Below are 21917 nucleotides of genomic sequence, written 5' to 3'. Positions count from 1 at the left end.
TGATGATGCCCATTTTAATTTTTTGGAAGTGTCTTATACTCCATGAGTCAACAAGTGAAATGTCCTTTGCTTTGTTAGTGTTAACACAGTCTTGCACATCAGCATATGGCTGCTGTTGTAATGCCTTTCGGGCTCCATGTATGGCTGCTTAAAGGGGGTCATCAGCCACCTACTTATCTCTCCGAAGCTAATCATGGATCAGTGATGGTGTCTGAAAAGGCTGAGGTAACTGCAAATTCCTCAGTGTAAAAGAATTGTGCCAGCTTCTGGAATACCATGCACATGTTTGCAGGAACACCTTGGAGCGGTCTGCACATGAGTGGACAGAGTTCTTGTTTATGAAGGTCCCTGGTTGACGATTTCGCACCGTTAGGATGAAATGTGCAGTCAATGGCTTCCTGTACTTGAGGAACATCTGCTATTTTTGCAACTCTGCCTCCAATCCTCTGTGGTCGTCATATCCATTGGGAAATTGTTATGCTCCTCTACGTGAGTAACTAGGGCATCTGAAACTGCTTTTATGCACCAGTGTGCAGCTGATTGTGAAATGGCACAGAGGCTTGTGGCGGACCTCTCTAAAGAACCAATAGCATAATAATTTAGAGCCAATGTGAGTACCACTGGCAGGGATAATGGATTTGCATACTGTAGTTCCAGATCTTGTTGCACATTTGGACATATTTTGATAACCAATCCCTATGTTAATCTGAGCTGCCTTCTGCACTGGTTTGCTGTCATATTGAGATATGACCACTACAGTTGGTATATCCTCATCTTGGAATTAAACAATGTTGTCCTCCTTCTCTTCACCCCCTTTTCCCTTGCCTGGTGCACGCTACTGTGCCTCCAACTCCTGGCTTTGTCCCTCCTTTCTGGGTGCACGTCCTGATCATGTGCCTCTATGGCAATGGTGCCACCTCCATTTTGCAACTTTTTGGCACAATATGTACTTGTCCCCACTTTTGGAATTCTCCTTCCTCTCACCTAGAATCCTGAGTCAAGTACGCCAAAGATATAGGCCCTTTCAAGGTCACCAGCCTTGTGACTCCCTTGGGTGTCAGCTACACGTTTGTGTTTGGAATGGATGAACATCTATGGCAGATAATAATCAAACATTTTGTGCTCACCTAAAATGTGCCTGACCTCGCCAAAGACCTAAGACTAGCTTTACAATTTTTGCAGTGTGGCAGGTTATGGAAATGGCAATAATGAAAACTCCTGCTTGTGGTCAGCAGTACTTTAAAATGTGTCTGTAAAATACCCATGAGTGAAATCCGTCTTGCACCTGTCCCCACACCCATGGTGAAAATGGTTCACTCCTAGCTCCACAATATGGTTTAAGTTTGTCTTTAGCAATATTTATTTTTAGTTCATTTTTACAGGTGCCATTGAAGAATCCTGGAGCAGGCCCATGATGTCTTGTTACCTGCCCTGTTCATCAGGAGCAAAGTTTGCAGAGGGCCTTTCAACAGGGGCCAGGCTCCTCATTAACATATTTGTGGTCGCCACAAATTATTAGTTGCAACTGTGCAGAATTGTAAATTTAGATTTTGCCATTTTCATGCTTTAGAAAATAGGCAGGATGCATGCCAATTTCCACCCCCAAACTGCTGGTTTCACACCAGGAAATTGAAGCACTTGGCTGTTCTTGCCTCGAATGGGTGATTTTTTTTTTCATTTTTCTAGAGGTAGGTGCGAGAGAGGCAGAGCTTGACCCAAGGCTTCAGAAAAATGAGCATTCGTAGGAAGAATTACAGGAGAGCTTCCGTTACCCAGTTGGGTTGCTGTGTCTAGACCTGAGAATGTTTCTGATGGCTAGAGTTACAGAATGAGCAGCCTGGGAAATGGTGGAAATGCTTAGCTTGATTTCTGCCAACCCATTTAACATTAAGGAAACAGCCCTGGCAGAATTTCAAAGGTACAAATTCACATTGGGAGGAATCCTGCCCGCCCTGGCGGGAGTCGTGGCGGGGACAGACAATTAGGCAGGAACTGTAAAATCATTCTTCCGACAGTGGGAACATGCGATCCTGACCATCATGGTGGGATAATGATGGGTCTCCATTTCTGCCAGAGGTGGCCAGGAAGCCCTTTTTCAACCCGTTGGCGGGATGCAAATGAACTCCCAATTAGACTCCTTCCCCCCACTGCCAATAATCACCCGCCCCCACCGGCATGACACCAGTCCGGAACCTAATCAGACCAACATGGCGCGCATATGTTGGGATTTACCTGGATGAAGACCTGGGCAGCTTGTGGAGAGTGGAAGAGATGGAGGCCTCTTGGAACAGATGAGGGTGTGAAGGGTAAAGGTTTTGCGTGTGCGGGAGGGAGGCTTCTTGCACATGGCTCGGCTGGCAAATATCTGTGCCTCCCAGTATACACGCATGATTCCAGGGGACGTAGATCCAGCCAGTGATGTCCCCCAGGGGGTGACTTAATGAGTAAGAATTACAGTGAAACTACATCGGGTCTGATTAAAGTGAAAGTGTAGTCTATTTACGAAAGTGTATGAACATTGAACAATTATAGTGCATCCATGCAACCACTTGTGAAATCTAAACTTCAAGGGGCTGGTTTGGCACAGTGGACTAAACAACTGGCTTGTAATGCAGAACAAGGCCAGTAGCACAGGTTCAATTCCCGTTCCAGCTTCCCCGAACAGTCGCCGGAATGTGGCGACTAGGGGCTTTTCACAGTAACTTCATTGAAGCCTACTTGACAATAAGTGATTATTATTATTAATTTTCCATACCTTGGGTGTGATTCAGCTAAATGGGAACAAAGTCTCATAGCGAGTACGTTTAATCTGTGTTTCCCGTCATTCGCAGAACCAAGAAACCTATGGCTATACAATGCCACTTGCATCAAATGAGGGACCTCAGTGGGAAACGCACAGCCAAAGCCGCACTGAGGTGCTCTGCATGCTGGAACTCCTTGGTGTAGTGAGAGATCGGGACACCATTTTTAAATGGCATCCCGATCTCCGAAGCCCCAGCCGTGGCCCCCAAACAAGCCAAGGTGCCCAAGCAGGCATTTTTTTTGCAAGGTGGCAATCGAGCCTGGGTTCCCTGCACAAGTGTTTGAGGGAGGAGGGGTCCGAGGGAGCCTAGGGACCACCTCCTAGTACATTTGAGGCTTTTTGGAGGGGGAGGGGGTCACATCGGGGGCTCCAGAGATTTAAAAATGGCATCCAGATCTCTCGTTACACTGAGGAGTTCTGGCAAGTGGAGCTCCTCAGTGCAGAAAGCAGGGTTATGCACGGGCTTGGCTGCGCGTTCCCTGCTGCGGCCCACTATCCAACCAGAGGCGCATTAAATAGTAAGAGTGTTTCTCAACACTGCAAGTGCCGGGAAACAAGCGACTAAACACACTTGCTATGGGGCATTGTTCCGATTTAGTTAAATTGCACCCATGACCGTTTATCCAGATTTAGTTATGTTATTGTGTCAGCGATATGATTTTGGCTGATTCCGTTTTATGATTTTGGCTGATTCCATTTTATGAGATGAGCTTGTTCCTGTTTGTGACTTACAGATGGTTGCTGGATTACAGATTAAAACAAGTCCATTATCCTTCAGCATATCGGCAACTCATTTATATAATGCTGTTTGTTTGTGGTTTTGAACATCAGCATGCATTCTGAAGGGTGTAGTAACAAAAAAGAAACCTTGTTGCAATGGGTGCTTAACTAATCTCCCTCACGGACTGAAGATCTTGACTTTTCATTCATGGTTTTTGGATACTTTCAATTGCAAAGTTTACTGCTGTTAATAATCACTATTTTTAAGGCACTGTTTGTAAAATCAAATAATTATCAGTAAATATTCAATTTTGAGAGCAAACTTTCTCTGGGATCTCTTATCAACATGGTCCAGGCAGAAAACATTTGGCCTGATCTGTTCAGAGAACAAGAGCAGTCACCTAAATGCAACTGGAGGGGGCCACAACGATAGGGCTGGCGGGGGTCAGGGAATGGGGTTGGAGGGGGGGGGGGGGGATCAGGGAGATGGGCTGGAGGGGAGGGTCAGGGGGCTGGGGCTGGAGGGGAGGGTCAGGGGGATGGGGCTGGAGGAGAGGGTCAGGGGGATGGGGCTGGAGGGGAGGTAAGGGCAAAGGGGCTGGAGGGGAGGTAAGGGGGCTGGAGACAGAAGGTCAGGGGGATGGGACCATAGGGCTATGGGAGTTTACAAAGGGATGCCTATATGGCTGGTGGATGTTACAAATATAAGAGAATTTGCTTCATTTGTTGATTTGCGCAAATATTTTGAAGTTTATATGCTCGGGAGAAAAGGAGCCAATGGAACAACCAATAAGACTGGGGGGTTTGTGAAGGATTGTGGTAGAATATGATGTTGTGGATTAATCGGTTGGTGTTTATGGGGGATGACGTTCGGGGATATTGGAAAGGCATTGGAGAATTTGAGTTGGGTGAAGCAATGTATTATGACCAACACCAAGGTGGGGTGGAGACTGGCCATGCTTTGAAAGGAAGAAATCTTGGTGTTAGTGGATAAGGGTTTAAAATCTCATCTCGGGGGCAACAAGGTCTCCGGCTGGATCACATTGAGAAGTGAGTTTGAACAGGTATCTAGGGATGAGCTGGCGAACTGGCTGAACAAGATGGAGTGAGTTTTGCTTATTTTGAGCTGTTTTTATATTTATATTTTATATTTTAGTCAATGCACAGCTTTGTCCAATTCTAGCTCTGACAGTGTGGTGATTGCAGCAGATAACTAAAGCTGTGCATCCTCAGGACCTTTACAAAAGATTGTGCACAATTATTAAGCCAGCTCCAGTGTTTTAATTGACCAATTTGAATCCTAGTTTGGACTGTCCCAACAAAATATATGCAAGATCAATCACTCCCTCACTTAATTTTAAACCAGCCATTCATCTTTTACTGACCAGTACTGACCAGTACAAGCAGAAGAGAACAAGTGAACATAATTGTCTCTCTGGGCAGTGTAAAAGCAAGATGTATTGTTCTCCCTCTCTGTCCCTTTGCTTAACCTCTCTCATTTACTCATTTTGGTGTTGGGTCTCAATGGGTAACACTCTCACCTTTCAGCAAAATGTTTGATCCCATAGAGGCTCGAGTTTAAAATTTAGGCTCATGCTCTAGCATAGTAATGAAGGAAATCTGCTGCTCTTACCCCGCCTCGCTGACATCTGGGGCGAAATTCTCCCCCAACGGCGGGATGTCCGCCGACTGGCGCCAAAGCCGGCGCCAATCAGACGGGCATCACGCCGGCCCAAAGGTGCGGAAGGCTCCGCATCTTTGGCGGCCTAGCCCCAACATTGAGGGGCTAGGCCGACGGCGGAGGGATTTCCGCCCCGCCAGCTGGCGGAAATGGCGTTTGTTTCCCCGCCAGCTGGCGCGGAAATGCGGCGCATGCGCGGGAGCGTCAGCGGCCGCTGTCAGTTTCCCAGCGCATGCGCGGGAGCGTCAGCGGCCGCTGTCAGTTTCCCGCGCATGCGCAGTGGGGAGAGTCTCTTCCGCCTCCGCCATGGTGGAGGCCGTAGCGGAGGCGGAAGGGAAAGAGTGCCCCCACGGCACAGGCCCGCCCGCGGATCGGTGGGCCCCGATCGCGGGCCAGGCCACCGTGGGGGCACCCCCCGGGGTCAGATCGCCCCGCGCCCCCCCCCCCCCAGGACCCCGGAGCCCGCCCACGCCGCCTGGTCCCGCCGGTAAATACCAGGTTTGATTTACGTCGGCGGGACAGGCAATTCCTGGGCGGGACTTCGGCCCATCCGGGCCGGAGAATCCAGCGGGGGGTCCCGCCAACCGGCGCGGCCGGATTCCCGCCCCTGCCCAATCTCCGGGAGCGGAGACTTCGGCGGGGGTGGGGGTGAGATTCACGGCGGCCAACGGCCATTCTCCGACCTGGCGGGGGGTTGGAGAATGACGCCCCTGACTCCAGACCCACAATAATATGGTTAACCCTTAACCGCCCTCTGAAATGGCCTAGAAAGCCACTCGCTTCAAGGGCAATTCGGAATAGGCAACAAATGCTGGCCTTGCCAGTGATTCCCATGTCCGTCCTATACTTAAAAGAGAAAAAAACTTTTTAAACCTTGCAGTAACAAAGACCATAAATGGACAATAAATGTTGGCCTTGCCATTGACACAATTTCTATTTTTAAAAAAATGTAACAATAGCTTTTGATAGAATGAAAAACAATAGCTAATCATATTGCAAAGCTTCCTTGTGAGCTCAGTCTTTCAAGAACTATCATTCTTTTTAGATTCTGAGTCGGTCAATCTTTAAATTGTTCAAGATCTGGAGAAATTATTGGAGAATCATTGAAAATGGAGCTGAGTGATTATTTTGTTCTTGCAACGAATTGGCAAAATTCTTCGGTGTCAATTAAAAATAGAATATTTATTAAAAGGATCCAATTTATTTTAATACACAAAATTATGACTAAGTTCACTCCTGTACGTTTTTAAAAATAAATTTAGAGTCCCCAATTATTTTTTTTTTCCAATTAATGGGCACTTTGGCATGGCCACCTAACCTGCACATCTTTGGGTCATGGGGGTGAACCCACGCAGACATGGGGAGAATGTGCAAATTCCACCCGGACAGTAACCCAGGGCCGGGATTCGGACCCGGGTCCTCAGCGCCGCAGTCCCAGTGCCAACCACTGCACCACATGCCGCCCTCCTGTACGTTTTCTTTAATGTAGCTGGACCATTTTCAGTGGAGAGAATTGAATAGCCAAGTTGGCAGAACCTGAATTGAAATTCAAAATTGACTTGATATCTGATCAAAACAATCCTGCTAATTTGGAATCAAATTATTCCTTCAAATTATTGGAACCACATCCTTCCTTGAATAAGTGGGCAGCACGGTAGCATTGTGGATAGCACAATTGCTTCACAGCTCCAGGGTCCCAGGTTGGATTCCGGCTTGGGACACTGTCTGTGCGGAGTCTGCACACCCTCCCCGTGTGTGCGTGGGTTTCCTCCGGGTGCTCCGGTTTCCTCCCACAGTCCAAAGATGTGCAGGTTAGGTGGATTGGCCATGATAAATTGCCCTTAGTGTCCAAAATTGCCCTTAGTGTTGGGTGGGGTTACTGGGTTATGGGGATAGGGTGGAGGTGTTGACAATGGGTGGGGTGCTCTTTCCAAGAGCCGGTGCAGACTCGATGGGCCAAATGGCCTCCTTCTGCACTGTAAATTCTATGATAATCTATGAAATGGAGCTTTACACTGTAATCTGCTGGTGAGGTTTTACCCAAATAGACACTCAAATGGGTGTAGTGCTACACTGGATGCACAAGTATGAACACTTCAATAGCAGAGGTGTAATTGCTGCAGCAAGCATACTCCCACGAGGCAGCTCTCCAGTGTTTTTGTAATTTATTTTAAAATAAATTCTTTCATGGAATGTGGGTGTCACTGGCAAGGCCAGTTGTTCATCTCTAATTGCCCCAGAGGAGGTGAGGATGAGCTGCATTCTTAAACCACTGCAGTTTTTGTGCTGTAGGTATTTTCAGAGCACTGTGAAGCGGGGAGTTTCGCGATTTTGAACAAGTAACAAAGAAAAACATGATATTATTCCAAGTCAGGAAAACACAGTGGAACTTGGAAGTGTGATGTTCACACCTGCCTGCTGCCCTGGCCCTTCTAAGCAGTATCAGTCACTGGTTTGGGCAGCTGTCAAAGTCTTGGTGAGTTGCCATAGTGCATTTAGTAGGTGCATACTGCAGCCACGCAATGTTGAGGAGAGTGAATGTTCAAGATTGTGGATAGATTTCTGATTTCTGATCCAATGGGCTGCTTTGTCCTGTATCTACACACTACCCCAGAAGACGTCAACTGCAACCACGTCAGTTTCCAAATGTACGCTGCTACGGCCGCGGCTGATGTTAACACTGGACAAGTCCGATCCCAGCGTGAAACCGGCTTGATAGATCATGACTTTGTTTTGTTGTAGAAAACCATGGAGGTCAGTCACTCTGCCAGTGTACTTTAGCACACAGCCAGAAGTTTCCGCCCCCGTCTCCTGCAGGCGTTTTGGCATGTGGGAGCAGAAAATGTGGCAAGAAGGCCAAAAATCATCTGCTCCATTCATCAATAACGAGCTGGACTTCCGGTGACGTCCATGGTGTGATTGTTCGCACACAAGGTGGCTCCTGCCTGGAGGCGTTGGGTTTTTGCGCTTTCTACCCGATTTTTGGGGGACTTTGTGGAAAGTTGTGAGGAGAGTGGAAGATGATCCGTTCTCTCCTGGACTGAAATATCTCCCGGATATCAGACCAGGTTAAAGACGGTCAGAGCTCTAGCCCAAGAGTTGGAGGGAACTCGTGGCACAGCACAAGCAGAGAAGATCGTGGAGGGGGAAGGGTCATCAGCGATGGCAAAGCTGCCAATGGATCGGTTGATGAGTTTCATCCAGGAGGAATTTCGGCAGCAAATGAAGGAGATTCCGGGGGATTAGTCGAAGGTGATTTGAGGGGGCAGTTGCACCTCTTGGCAGGACCTTGGATTGGGAGGAGAAGCGCTTGGGAGGCGCAAGGGCCGATGATCGAAGAGGTGGAAAGAGTGGTGTCAACAGAGCAACTGAATTGTATCGCTGACATTCTCAAGTCGCTGCAGGCGAGGGTGGAGGAGGAAGAGAATCGATATCGGCAGCAAAATGTGCATATTGTGGGCCTGCCAGAGGGAGTAGAATGAATGAGCGCCACGAGTTATGTTGCGAAGATTTTGCTAAGTTGGTAGAGGAGAATGTTCTCGATAAGGCCCCGGAGTGGACTGGCCCACAGGTCCTTGAGGCAGAAGCCGAGAGTGGGGGAGCTGCCACGGGCGGTGATTTGTGCTTGTGCACAAATTTCAGAAGAAAGAAAAGATTTTGAGGTGGGCCAGGTGACTCGTTCCTGCAGATGGGAAAGAAACCGGGCCTGGATATACAAAGACGCTGGAGCTGACCTGACCAAGAGACAGGCGGAATTCAATAAGGCTAAGGCTGCGCTGTATTGGTGCAAGGTCCGCTTTGTGGTGCTGTACCTGGCTAAACTGTGGGTAACATTTGAGGGCAAAGAATATTATCCTGGGACGCCGGAGGAGGCGAATAACCTCATCAAGAAGCATAGGTTAGGGGAGTGCTGAAGGGTAGACATTTGTACCAGTCGTATATAGTTTCACGTGTCCCTGTTTGTTTGAGGAACTTTGTATGTGCTATGCTTGCAGTAACCGTTTGTAACTGGCAGTAGCCATTGGGCCCCTCTGTGCCAGGCATATGCTGCTTGGCGTTTTGACCTTTTTTGTACTTGCAGGAATCGGCATCCGGATTTGCAGGCAACACCAGATCGCTTTCACGTGGTTGTAGCAAGCTAGTCTCTACTAATGGGCGGCACAGTAGCACAGTGGTTAGGAATGTGGCTTCACAGCGCCAGGGTTACAGGTTCGATTGTGCGGAGTCTGCATGTTCTCCCTATGTCTGCTTGGGTTTCCTCCGGGTGCTCTGGTTTCCTCCCACAAATCCCCAAAGATATGCTGAATTAAACATTGTGAATTCTCCCTCAGTGTAGCCAAACAGGTGCCAGAGTGTGGCGACTAGGGGATTTTCACTGTAACTTAATTGCACTGTTAATGTAAGCCTACATGGGACAATAATAAAGATTATTTGTGATTTTTATCAATGACTTGGATGATGGAGTTGAAGGTTGGGTTAGTAAATTTGCTGATGACACCAAGATTGGTGGAGTAGTGGATGAGGTGGAGGGCTGTTGTAGGCTGCAAAGAGACATTGATAGGATGCAGAGCTGGGCTGAAAAGTGGCAGATGGAGTTGAACCCTGATAAGTGTGAGGTGATTCATTTTGGCAGGACAAATTTGAATGCGGATTACAGTGTTAACGGCAGGGTTCTGAAGAATGTGGAGGAGCAGAGAGATCTCGGAGTTCATGTCCATATCTCTGAAAGTTGCCACACAAGTGGATAGAGCCGTGAAGAAAGCCTATAGTGTGTAAGCATTTATTAACAGGGGGATTGAGTTTAAGAGCCTTGAGATTATGCTGCAACTGTACAAGACCTTGGTTAGACCACATTTGGAGTATTGTGTGCAGTTCTGGTCATCTCATTATAGGAAGGATGTGTAAGCATTGAAAAGGAGATTTACCAGGATGCTGCCTGGATTGGTGGGTAGGTCTCATGAGGAAAGGTTGAGGGAGTTAGGGTTTTTCTCATTGGAGCGAAGGAGGATGAGAGGGTAACTTAATTGAGGTTTATAAGATGATGAGGGGGATAGATAGAGTGGACGTTCAGAGACTATTTCCTCAGGTGGATGTAGCTGTTACAAGGGGACATAAGGTTCATGGTGGAAGATATAGGAGGAATCGGGGTGGGAGATATAGGAGGGATGTCAGAGGTAGGTTCTTTACTCAGAGTGTTTGGGGCTTAGAATGCACTCCCAGCTATGGTAGTGGAGTCGGACACTTTAGGAACTTTCAAGCGGTTATTGGCTAGGTATATGTAGTGCACTATAATGATTGGGAGTAGGTTGATTTGATCTTGGTTTCAGATTAGTTCGGCACAACATCGTGAGCCGAAGGGCCTGTACTGTGCTGTACAGTTCCATGTTCTATGTCTATTACTAAGCAGACCACCAGTAAGGTAGGGGTGGTTTCTAATGTGAATAAAGGACAGATCACCGGAGAAGGGGCTGCAGTCCACCCCCTGTATGGGGGTTAGGAGTGGGGAAGGTTGCACTCCAGCACATGGGTGGGGAGGGGGCGGATGGTATGTTGCACAGTGTGGTTGCAATTGGGGATGTGTGAGGTCCACACAGGCCATAGGCACATCCAATTTAAAATGTTCAGGGGCTACCAAACTGTTAGGTACCAGAAGTACAATAGCATCAAGGAATTTCTTGTGAATATGCTCCATGTTGGATGGAGAGGTCTGTATGACCAAAGAGTATTTTGCTGAACAAAGTAAGTGAGAGCCATTCTTTCCGCAGGGCAATGCGATAGTCAATCAAGAGCCAAGCTGCTTGTTTATATTTTCAAACAATGCTAGGAGGTAAAATTGTCAGTAATCATTAGCTGGTGAATTCTCCAAGGCAACGTCTCTACCAACCTGAGTCCGCTTGAGAACCAATTAGCACTCTCCTCATAGAATATAAGGCTGTTGTTTTCTCTGACAATGTTATTCTTGCGATTGTCCTGATGAGTGCTAGACGAAAAGCTTTGACCAGATGTTTTCTTTTTTGAGCAATGCTCAAGTTCTGTACGACCAAGTGACTATTAATAAAGCATTCATTAAACAAGAAAAATGAACCCTATTACACAAGACAAAGGTTGGATAGATTTCAGTACAAATACCAGAAAATGATTCAGCCACACACTTCTCCTATTATCCCAGCAATATCCTTAAAGACACTGCCCCCCCCCCCCCCGGTGAAGATTTACCATTATCCCAACACCAAAGGCTTAGATTCTAACCATTCTATTCCAGCAGACGTCTGAACATTCATTGAAACCTTTTCCTCCAGCTCTCCCTGAGACACCCAAAAACCGCAATTCAAACTTGCTTCAACATCAGAGCAAACAAGAGTCCCCAGCCAATTTGCAAAATTTCTTACTAGAGAAGCTTCTGCCTCTGCACTTGCCATACACACACTAACTGACCGAATTGTCCCTCTCTCTTTTCCTGTGTCTCAGGACAAGTTTAACAAGAGTGAGTCTATCTCACCCTCCACGCTATGGGAAGCCCTTAAGGTTGTTATTAGGGGGCACATCTGGAAAGGAGTGTGAGGGTGGACTGGCAGAGGCTGGTGGACCCCATCCTTGAGGTGGACCATCCGTACTCGATTGATCCTACCCCCGAGTTGCTTGCGAGCAGAAAAAAGCTGCAGACGCAATTTGAATTGTTATCAACAGGTAAGGTGGTGAGTCAGCTACGGCGCTTGAGGGGGGGTAGTCTATGAATATGGGAAGAAGGCCAGTCGCCGTTTAGCATTGCTGCCTCATGGTGCCGAGGACCGGGTTCGATTACGGTCCTGGATCACTGTGTGGTGTTCGCACATTCTCCCCGTGTCTGTGTGGGTCTCACCCCCACAATCCAAAGATGTGCATGTTAGGTGGATTAACCATGCTAAATTGTCCCTTAATTGGAAAAAAAAAAGAATTGAGTACTTAAAATTTGAAAAGAAACCTTTGGCCGGGTCTGGTAGGGGGAGTATTTCGGGTATCACTAGCCAGATCCTGATCAGTGGAGTCTGCTTCATTGGATGAGGTGAAGACAAAGTTTGAGGGTGAATTGAATCCTATTCTGGATCGGGAGATGTGGAGTGAGGCTCTTCTCCGGTTAAACTCCACGTCCTCCTGTGCATAGCTTAGTTTGATCCAGTTCAAGGTCGTGCACAGCCACCAATGGCAGAGCGATTAAAACTGGTCAAGGCAAGGATGAGTAAATTTCTTTTGGGGGTGGAGGACAATTGCAAGCGGTGTTCTTGGAGGTCAGCCAATCATACTCCTATGTCCTGGTCGTGTCCCAAGTTGTTAAGCTTTTGGGTCTCTTTCTTTAACACCAAGTCAGAAATTCATTAAAAAAAAAAATAATAATAATAATTTTTCACAGATTATCACAACAGACCAATAGAACCCCCCCTTCACACAAATAATAAAACAACAAGAACAAAAGTGCATAAATAAACAAATAAACGTTAAACAGTAAACAATAGTGCATCCCCTACTAGACATGAACTTACCCCCTCCCCGGGTTGTTGCTGCTGACCATCTCCCAATGCTCCGCCAGAATGCTCACCTTCTCCAATTTAATAAACCCTGCCATGTCGTTAATCCATGATTCCACGTTTGGGGGCCTCGCATCCTTCCACTGAAGCAGACTCCTTCGCTGGGCCACCAGGGACGCAAAGGCCAGAATACCGGCATCTTTCGCCTCCTGCACTCCCGGCTCGTCCGACACCCCAAATATTGCACGCCCCCAGCTAGGCCTAACCCTGGAATTCACTACCCTTGACACCGTCCTCGCTACTCCCCTCCAGAACTCCTCCAATGCTGGACATGCCCAGAACATGTGCGTGTGGTTTGCTGGGCTGCCCGAACACCTCGCACATCTGTCCTCACTCCCAAAAAAACCGGCTTAGCCTTGCCCCGGTCATGTGCGCCCTTTGCAGCACCTTAAATTGTATCAGGCTGAGCCTCGCGCAAGAGGAGGAAGAGTTTACCCTTCCCAGGGCATCCACCCACATACCCTCGTTGATCTCCCACCCCAGCTCCTCCCACTTACCTTTTAACTCCTCCGCCGAGGCCTCCTCCTCCTCCTGCATCACCTGATAAGTTGAAGAGATCCTACCCTCTCCAACCCACACCCCCGAAAGCACCCTGTCCTGGACCCTGCGTGCCGGCAGCACCAGAAACTCCACCACCTGTCTCCTAATGAACGACCTTACCTGCATATATCTGAAGGTGTTCCCAGGGGGGAGCCCGAATTTCTCCTCCAGCTCCCCAAGGCTTGCAAACGTCCCGTCTATGAACAGGTCCTCCATCCTCCTAATACCTGCCCTGTGCCAACTCGGGAAACCCCCCATCCATTTTCCCCGGGACAAGCCGATGGTTCTCCCCTGTCGGGGACCACACCGAAGCACCCACCTCCCCCCTGTGGCGTCTCCATTGCCCCCAGATTTTGAGGGTCGCCGCTACCGCTGGGCTCGTGGTGTACCTCGTCGGAGGAAGCGGCAGCGGTGCCGTCACCAGCGCCCCCAGGCTCGTGCCCACACAGGATGCCATCTCCAGCCTCTTCCACGCTGCCCCCTCCCCCTCCATTACCCACTTGCGTATCATCGCCACGTAGCCTAATAGTACCCACATAAGTTTAATAACGCTACCCCCCCCCCCCCCCCCCCGTCCCTGCTCCGCTCCAAGAACATCCTTCTCACCCTCGGGGTCTTCTTCGCCCATACGAACCCCATAATACTCTGTTAACCTGCTTAAAGAAGTCCTTGGGGATCAGGATGGGGAGGCACTGAAACAAAAACAAAAACCTCGGGAGCACCGTCATTTTAACCGACTGCACCCTATCCGCCAGGGAGAGCGGCAGCATATCCCACCTTTTGAACTCCTCCTCAATTTGCTCCACCAGCCTCGTTAAGTTGAGCTTATGCAGGGCCCCCCAGCTCCTATCCACCTGAACCCCCAGGTATCTAAAACTTCTTTCTGCCCTTTCTAGCGGAAGCTCACCAATCCCCATTTCCTGGTCTCCCGGGTGCACCACGAACAGCTCGCTCTTCCCCATGTTGACGCAAGGCTTATACCCGGAGACATCCCCAAACTCCCTAAGGATCCGCATCACCTCCGGCATTCCCGCCACATACAATAGCAGATCGTCCGCATACAACGATACCCGGTGTTCCCCCCTCCCCTCGCACCAACCCCCTCCTGTTCCTAGACTCCCTCAAAGCCATGGCCAGGGGCTCAATCGCCAGCGCAAAGAGCAGGGGGGATAGAGGACACCCCTGCCTCATCCCTCGGTATAGCCGGAAATATTCCGACCTCCTCCTGTTCGTGGCCACACTCGCCACCGGGGCCTCGTACAGCAACCTCACCCAGCTGACTAACCCCTCCCCGAACCCAAACCTCCACAACACCTCCCACAGGTACCCCCACTCCACCCTATCAAAGGCCTTCTCCGCGTCCTTAGCCGCCACTATCTCCGCCTCCCCCCTCCACCGCCGGCATCATAATTACATTCAGGAGCCTACGTATATTGGTATTCAACTGCCTCCCTTTCACAAAACCCATCTGATCCTCGTGTATGACCCCCGGAACACAGTCCTCAATCCTCATGGCCAATACCTTTGCTAGCAGTTTCCCATCCACATTAAGGAGTGAAATCGGGAACATGGGGAAAAGTGAGCTGTTTGTGGTGCATCCAGGGGAGCAGAGCAGAGAAATAGAGGACTTACCGCTGAGGAAGGTAACAAGGGACGTTCGCTACTTGGGGATCCAGATAGCCAAGAATTGGGGTACATTGCATAGGTTAAACTTAACGCGGTTGGTGGAACAGATGGAGGAGGACTTCAAGAGATGGGACATGGTATCCCTGTCACTGGCAGGGAGGGTACAAGCGGTTAAAATGGTGGTCCTCCCGAGATTCCTCTTTGTGTTTCAGTGCCTCCCGGTGGTGATCACGAAGGCTTTTTTCAAAAGGATTGAGAAGAGTATCATGAGTTGTGTGGGCCGGGAAGACCCCGAGAGTGAGGAAGGGATTTTTGCAGCGTAGTAGGGATAGGGGGGTGCTGGCGCTACTAAGCCTGAGTGAGTACTACTGGGCCGCCAACATCTCAATGGTATGTAAGTGGATGGGAGAAGAGGAGGGAGCGGCGTGGAAGAGATTGGAGAAGGCGTCCTGTAGGGGGACTTGCCTACAAGCTATGGTGACGGCGCTGTTGCCGTTCTCACCAAAGAAATACACCACAAGCCCGGTGGTGGTGGCTACTCTGAAAATTTGGGGGCAATGGAGACGGCATAGGGGAAAGACTGGAGCCTCGGTGTGGTCCCCGATAAGAAATGATCATAGGTTTGCTCCGGGGAGAATGGATGGGAGATTTGGAACATGGCAAAGAGCAGGAGTAACACAATTGAGAGATCTGTTTGTAGATGGGACGTTTGCAAGTCTGGGAGCGCTGGCCGAAAAATATGGGTTGCCCCAAGGGAATGCATTCCGGTATATGCAACTGAGGGCTTTTGCGAGGCAACAGGTGAGGGAATTCCCGCAGCTCCCGACGCAGGAGGTGCAGGACAGAGTGATCTCAAAGACATTGGTGGGGGACAGTAAGGTATCAGACATATATAGGGAAATGAGGGACGAGGGGGAGATTATGGTAGATGAGCTGAAAGGGAAATGGGAAGAAGAGCTGGGGGAGGAGATTGAGGGGCTGTGGGCTGATGCCCTAAGTAGGGTAAACTCATCGTCCTCGTGTGCCAGGCTAAGCCTGATTCAGTTTAAGGTATTACACAGGGCGCATATGACTGGAGCACGGCTCAGTAAATTTTTTGGAGTAGAGGATAGGTGTGCGAGATGCTCGAGAAGCCCAGCGAATCACACCCACATGTTCTGGTCATGTCCGGCACTACAGGGGTTTTGGGTGGGGGTGACAAAGGTGCTTTCGAAGGTGGTGGGGGTCCAGGTCGAACCAAGCTGGGGGTTGGCTATATTCGGGGTTGCAGAAGAGCCGGGAGTGCAGGAGGCGAAAGAGGCTGATGTTTTGGCCTTTGCGTCCCTAGTAGCCCGGCGCAGGATACTGTTGATGTGGAAGGAAGCCAAGCCCCCGGGTGTGGAGACCTGGATAAATGACATGGCAGGGTTTATAAAGCTGGAACGGATTAAGTTCGTCCTAAGGGGATCGGCTCAATGGTTCACCAGGCGGTGGCAACCGTTCGTCGAATACCTCACAGAAAGATAGAGGGAATGGAAAAGAAGAAGACAGCAGCAGCAACCCAGGGGGGGGGGGGGGGGGGGGGGGTGGGGGTGGGGAGGGAGGGGGGGGGGGTGGGGAGGGGAGGGGGGGGGGGTGGGGGGGGGGGGTGGGGAGGGGAGGTGGGGAGGGGAGTGGAGGGAGGGGGGGGGGGAGGAACCAGAGGGATTCTCCGGGATGTTAATATATAAGTATATAAGTATAATATGTATAGGTTGTTGTTATAGATAATTGTATATTGGACGGTTAAAACATTTTTGGAGAATATTTATCTGGGACAAGGCAGTTGCCATTTAGTTTTGTTTTTGTTTATATATTATTTATTTCTTGTTTATAAAACTGGCCATTGTTATTTATATTGTGATATTGCTGTGTAAAGGATACACAATGTACTGTGATGGTTGGCCAAAAAATTTTCAATAAAATATATTTTTTAAAAAAGGAGTGAAATCGGCCTATACGATCCGCACTGTACAGGGTCCTTGTCCCGCTCCAGAATGAGAGAAATCTGCGCTCTAGACATCGTCGAGGCAGGACCCCCCTCCCTTGCCTCCTTGAAAGTCCTTGCCAGCAGCGGGCCCAACAGGTCCACATACTTCCTATAGAATTCCACCGGGAACCCATCTGGCCCGGTGCCTTCCCCGCCTGCATACTCCCCAGACCCTTGACCAGTTCCTCCAACCCAACCGGCTCCCCCAGCCCCGCCACCTGCCCCTCCTCTATCCTCGGAAACCTCAGCTGGTCCAGAAAGCGACCCATCCCCCCCTCCTCCGATGGGGACTCAGACCGATACAGTCCCTCGTAAAAGTCCCTGAAGACCCCATTAATACCCACCGCACTTCGCACCGTGCTCCCCCCTCCATCCCTAACTCCCCCGATCTCCCTCGCTGCCTCCCGCTTCCGAAGCTGGTGTGCCAGCATCCGGCTAGACTTCTCTCCGTACTCATGCACCGGCCCTTGCGCCTTCCTCCACTGCACCTCTGCCTTCCTGGTGGTCAACAGGTCGAACTCTGCTGGAGGCTTCGTCGCTCCTTGAGTAGTCCCTCTTCGGGGGGGCCTCTATCCACCCTTACCTCTCCCCCACTAGCCTCTCCCTCCTCTCCTTCCCCTCACTGTGGACCCTAATGGCGATCAACTCGCCCTGATCACCGCCTGCAGCACCTCTCAGGCCACCCCTACCTGCACCTCTCCATTATCATTGGCCTCTAGGTACCTTTATATACACCCCGGACACGCCCGCTCACCTCCTCGTCTGCCAACAACCCCACCTCCAAGCGCCACAGCGGGCGCTGGTCCTTCTCCTCCCCCAGCTCGAGGACCACCCAATGCGGGGCATGGTCAGAGATGGCTAGCGCCGAATACTCTATGTCCTCCACCCTCGGAATCAGCGCCCTGCTCATTACAAAAAAGTCAGTCCGAGAGTAGGCCTTAGGAACATGGGAGAAGAATGGGAATTCCTTGGCCCCCGGCCTCGCAAACCTCTACCGATCCACTCCTCCCATCTGATCCATAAACCCTCTCAGCACCTTGGCCGCAGCTGGCCTCCTGCCCGTTCTAGACCTAGAGCGATCCAATGCCGGATCCAGCACCGTGTTGAAGTACCCCCCCCCTCCATTATAAAGCCCCCTGTCTCCAAGTCTGGGACCCGGCCCAACATGCGCCGCATGAACCCCGCATTGTCCCAATTCAGGGCGTATACATTTACCAAGCCCACCCGCACCCCCTGCAGCTTACCACTCACCATCACATACCTACCTCCATTGTCTGCCACGATGCTCAACGTCTCAAACGACACCCGCTTCCCCACCAAAATCACCACCCCCTGATTTTTTTGCATCCAATCCCGAATGGAACACCTGCCCTAACCACCCCTTTCTTAGCCTTACCTGATCTGCCACCCACAGATGCGTTTCTTGGAGCATGACCACATCTGCTTTCAGCCCCTCCAGGTGCGCGAACACATGGGCCCGTTTGACCGGCCCGTTCAGGCCTCTTACATTCCAGGTTATCAGCCGGATCAGGGGGCTGCCCCCCCCCCCCCCCCCCCCCCCCCGCCCGCCCGCCCCCGTCGATTAGTAATAACCCTTTCTAGGCCAGCCACGTGCCCGCACTACCCGTTCCCCCCAGCGGCAGACCCCCGCCCCGACCTCCTCTACAGACTCTAACTCCCCCTTGGCCATTCCAGCTGCAGCCCGGTTTCTTTCCCCCCCCCCCCCAAGCTAGGTCTCCCCCTAGTAGCATTGCTCCCCCCATTGCACTCCCGTGAGTCAGCCGACTCCTACTGACCCCGACCACTCCCGCCGCTCCATCGAACCCCCACTGTGGGAGTCTCCCTCCCACCCACCCCCTCCTGTCCGTCAACGGGCTCTCTCCTCCTGTCCGTCAATGGGCTCTCCCCTCCACCATCCCGACCCCACCCCCTTCCCCTTGGCGTGGGAAAAAGCCCGCGTTTTCCAGTACCGGCCCCACCCCTTTCCACCCTTAGCGCAGGAAAAAGCCTGCGCTTTCTACCCACCCGACCCCGCCTCCTCTGGCGCAGCTCCCTTTCCAGGCCCAGTCCCAATTCTCCCGGCTCGGGCCCCATCTCCATTTCCAGCCACTGACGCCCACAGGCTTTTACCTGCCCCCCACCTACGAACCCACCTGACAGACAGAGAAGAAACATAGCCCAACCAACCGCACAATCCCCCCAAAACACGACACATCAGCCCCAGCCCTCAATCCGAGTCCAGCTTTTCGGCCTGAATAAAGGTCCACGCCTCCTCCGGTGTCTCAAAGTAATGGTGATGGTCCCTGTCGGTGACCCACAGTTGCGCCGGCTGCTACATGCCGAACTTCACCCTCTCCGATGCAGCACCGCCTTAGCCCGATTGTACCCGGCCCTCTTCTTAGCCACCTCCACGCTCCAGTCGTGATAAATCCGGATCTCTGCATTCTCCCACCTGCTGCTCCGCTCTTTGTTGGCCCACCTTAAGACACATTCTCTGTCCACGAAACGGTGGAACCGCACCAGCACTGCCTGCGGCGGCTCGCTGGGCTTGGGCCTCCTCGACAGCACTCGATGGGCCCCCCTCCAGCTCCAGGGGCCCCTGGAAGGACCCCGCGCCCATCGGCGTGTTCAACATGGTGACCACGTAGGTTCCGACATCCGATCCTTCCAGCCCCTCCGGGAGACCCAGAATCCGCAGATTCTTCCTTCTCTACCAGTTCTCCATGTCCTCGAACTTAGCCTGTCATTTCTTATGGAGCGCCTTGTGCGCCTCCACCTTCACCGCCAGGCCCAAGATCTCGTCCTCATTCTCCGAGACCTTTTGCCGGACCTCCCGGGTCGTTGCCCCTTGGGCCGTCTGAGTCTCCAGCAGCTTGTCGATTGACGCCTTCATCGGCTCCAGCAGCTCTGCCTTCAGCTCCGTGAAGCAGCGCTGGAGAAACTCCTGCTGCTCCTGTGACCACTGTGCCCACGCTGCCTGCTCTCCACCCGCCGCCATCTTGGTCTTCCTCCCTCGCACCTTTCTCTGCTCCAATTCCACTTTTTTCACCGCTCCACTCCTGGTCCAATCCATACAGTGCCAGGGAATATTGCTGTCCCCTTCCCACACTGGGAATCGTCGAAAAAGTACCGTAAGGGGCCCTAAAAAGAGCCCAAAAGTCAGTTTCTAGCGGGAGCTGCCGAATGTGCGACCTAGCTCCGCATAGCCGCAACCGGAAGTCAAGTCCGAGATTCATAATGTCGAACTGGAGCCTTGTCCATTGATGGCCATTTTCAGGGTATCGGGCTCGTCGGTGCTCCAGAAGGGTGTGAACACGGATGCCCTCACCTTTGTTTCGTTGATAGCCCAGAGGTGAGTTCTACATGGATGAAGGTCTCCTCAACCAGTGCCTCAACCTGGTTGGGTGACTTCATGGAATTTCTACATGTGGAGAAGGTCATGTACACCATTAGGGGGTCGATAGAGGGGTTTATACCCGAGATGGAAGCCATTCATTTCCTTTTTCAAAGAGTTAGTTACCATCAGTTGTTAAGGGTGGTTTTAGTTTATTGTTGTGGGGAAAGGTTTGGATGTGTTCTTAACTGTTGACTGTTCCTTTTATATTGTAACTTGAAGCATCCGTTTTATATTATATTGTTATAAATGAAAGCATTTTCAATAAAAATATTTATTAAAAAAAAGAAAATGCATGTACACAAAGAGGGCCCCAGACCTGCAGCACTCAAATCACAAAATAAATCCTAAATGTAACCAGACCCAGGTTTCATCTTTCTTTTTTTGTTAAATTTGGAGTACCCAATTAAGCGGCAATTTAGCGCGGCCAATCTACTTACCCTGCACATCTTTTTTGGGTTGTGGGGGCGAAACCCACACAAACACTGGGAGAATGTGCAAACTCCATACGGACAGCGACCCAGAGCCGGGATCGAACCTGGGACCTCGGCGCCGTGAGGCTGCAGTGCTAACCACTGCACCACTGTGCTGCCCTGGTTTCACCTTTCTATAAAAAATTAAACTTAAAGCTATACATTGTTCCGAACAAATCAATTACAAATTCTACCTTAACATAACCTCTCTTGATACCTCCCTTGCCTCTAAATTGTGAGACTGCTTGTCTGAAATCTAGTAATGGACGAACAGAAATTTCTCTTTCACCTATTTAAATATCGGGAAGACTGAAGCAATTGCTTTTTGTATCTAACATGAACCCTGCTCCTTGGCCACCAATTTCACCCCTCTGCTTGACAACTGCCTAAAGCTGAACCGGAATGTTTGCAACCTCAGTATCATATTTTACCCCGAGATGAACTTCTGATCATGCATCCACATTGTCACCAAGATCAACTTCATAGCATTGCCAGTCCTGCTCCTGTCTCAGTTTATCTACTGCTAAAACCATCATTTATGTCTCTATTACCTCTAGACTTGATTATTCAAATTCACTCATGCCAAGCCTCCCACTTCCTACTCTATGTAAACATGAGATTATCCTAAACCCTCCCATCACTCTCCTAACTCACATTAAGTCCTGTAAACCCATCACCCCTCTGCAAGTTTGTCTCTTGGTTAAGCAATATATAGATTTTATTCTCATTCTTATTTTCAAATCCCTAAATGGTCTCAAACCTCCCTATCTCTGCAATCCCTTCCAGTACACAACTATTTAGATACCTGCACCAGGTTAATTCCAGTGTCTTCCGGATCCCCAGTTTTAATCTGTCATTGGTGGCTGTGCCTTCAGTTCCCTGGGCCTAAGCTCTGGAGCACCTTCCCAAAACTGCTACACCTGTCTTTCTTCCCTTAATTTGCTCCTTAAAACCTACCACTTTGACTGAGCTTTCAGTCATCTGCCCTAATATCTCCTCATGTGGCTCAGCAGCATTATATTTTGTTTTATAATGCTCCTATGATATACCTTGGAACATTTTAAAAGTGCTGTATTAGTAACACTATTAGTAGTAGTAGAATGTGTTGAG

The 21917-nt window shown here is 50.2% G+C and overlaps 1 protein-coding gene across 2 annotated transcripts in view; it reads left to right on the top strand.

The window, feature by feature from the left end:
- The window catches only part of ttc39b (tetratricopeptide repeat domain 39B), a 204560-nt gene that overhangs the window by 76006 nt on the left and 106637 nt on the right, over positions 1–21917 (top strand). The gene's annotated exons all lie outside the window — the stretch shown is intronic.

This window comes from Scyliorhinus torazame, chromosome 9, assembly GCF_047496885.1.
Source record: "Scyliorhinus torazame isolate Kashiwa2021f chromosome 9, sScyTor2.1, whole genome shotgun sequence".
In the NCBI taxonomy this organism is placed as follows: domain Eukaryota; kingdom Metazoa; phylum Chordata; class Chondrichthyes; order Carcharhiniformes; family Scyliorhinidae; genus Scyliorhinus; species Scyliorhinus torazame.
This window is presented reverse-complemented; position numbering and strand designations above follow the sequence as displayed.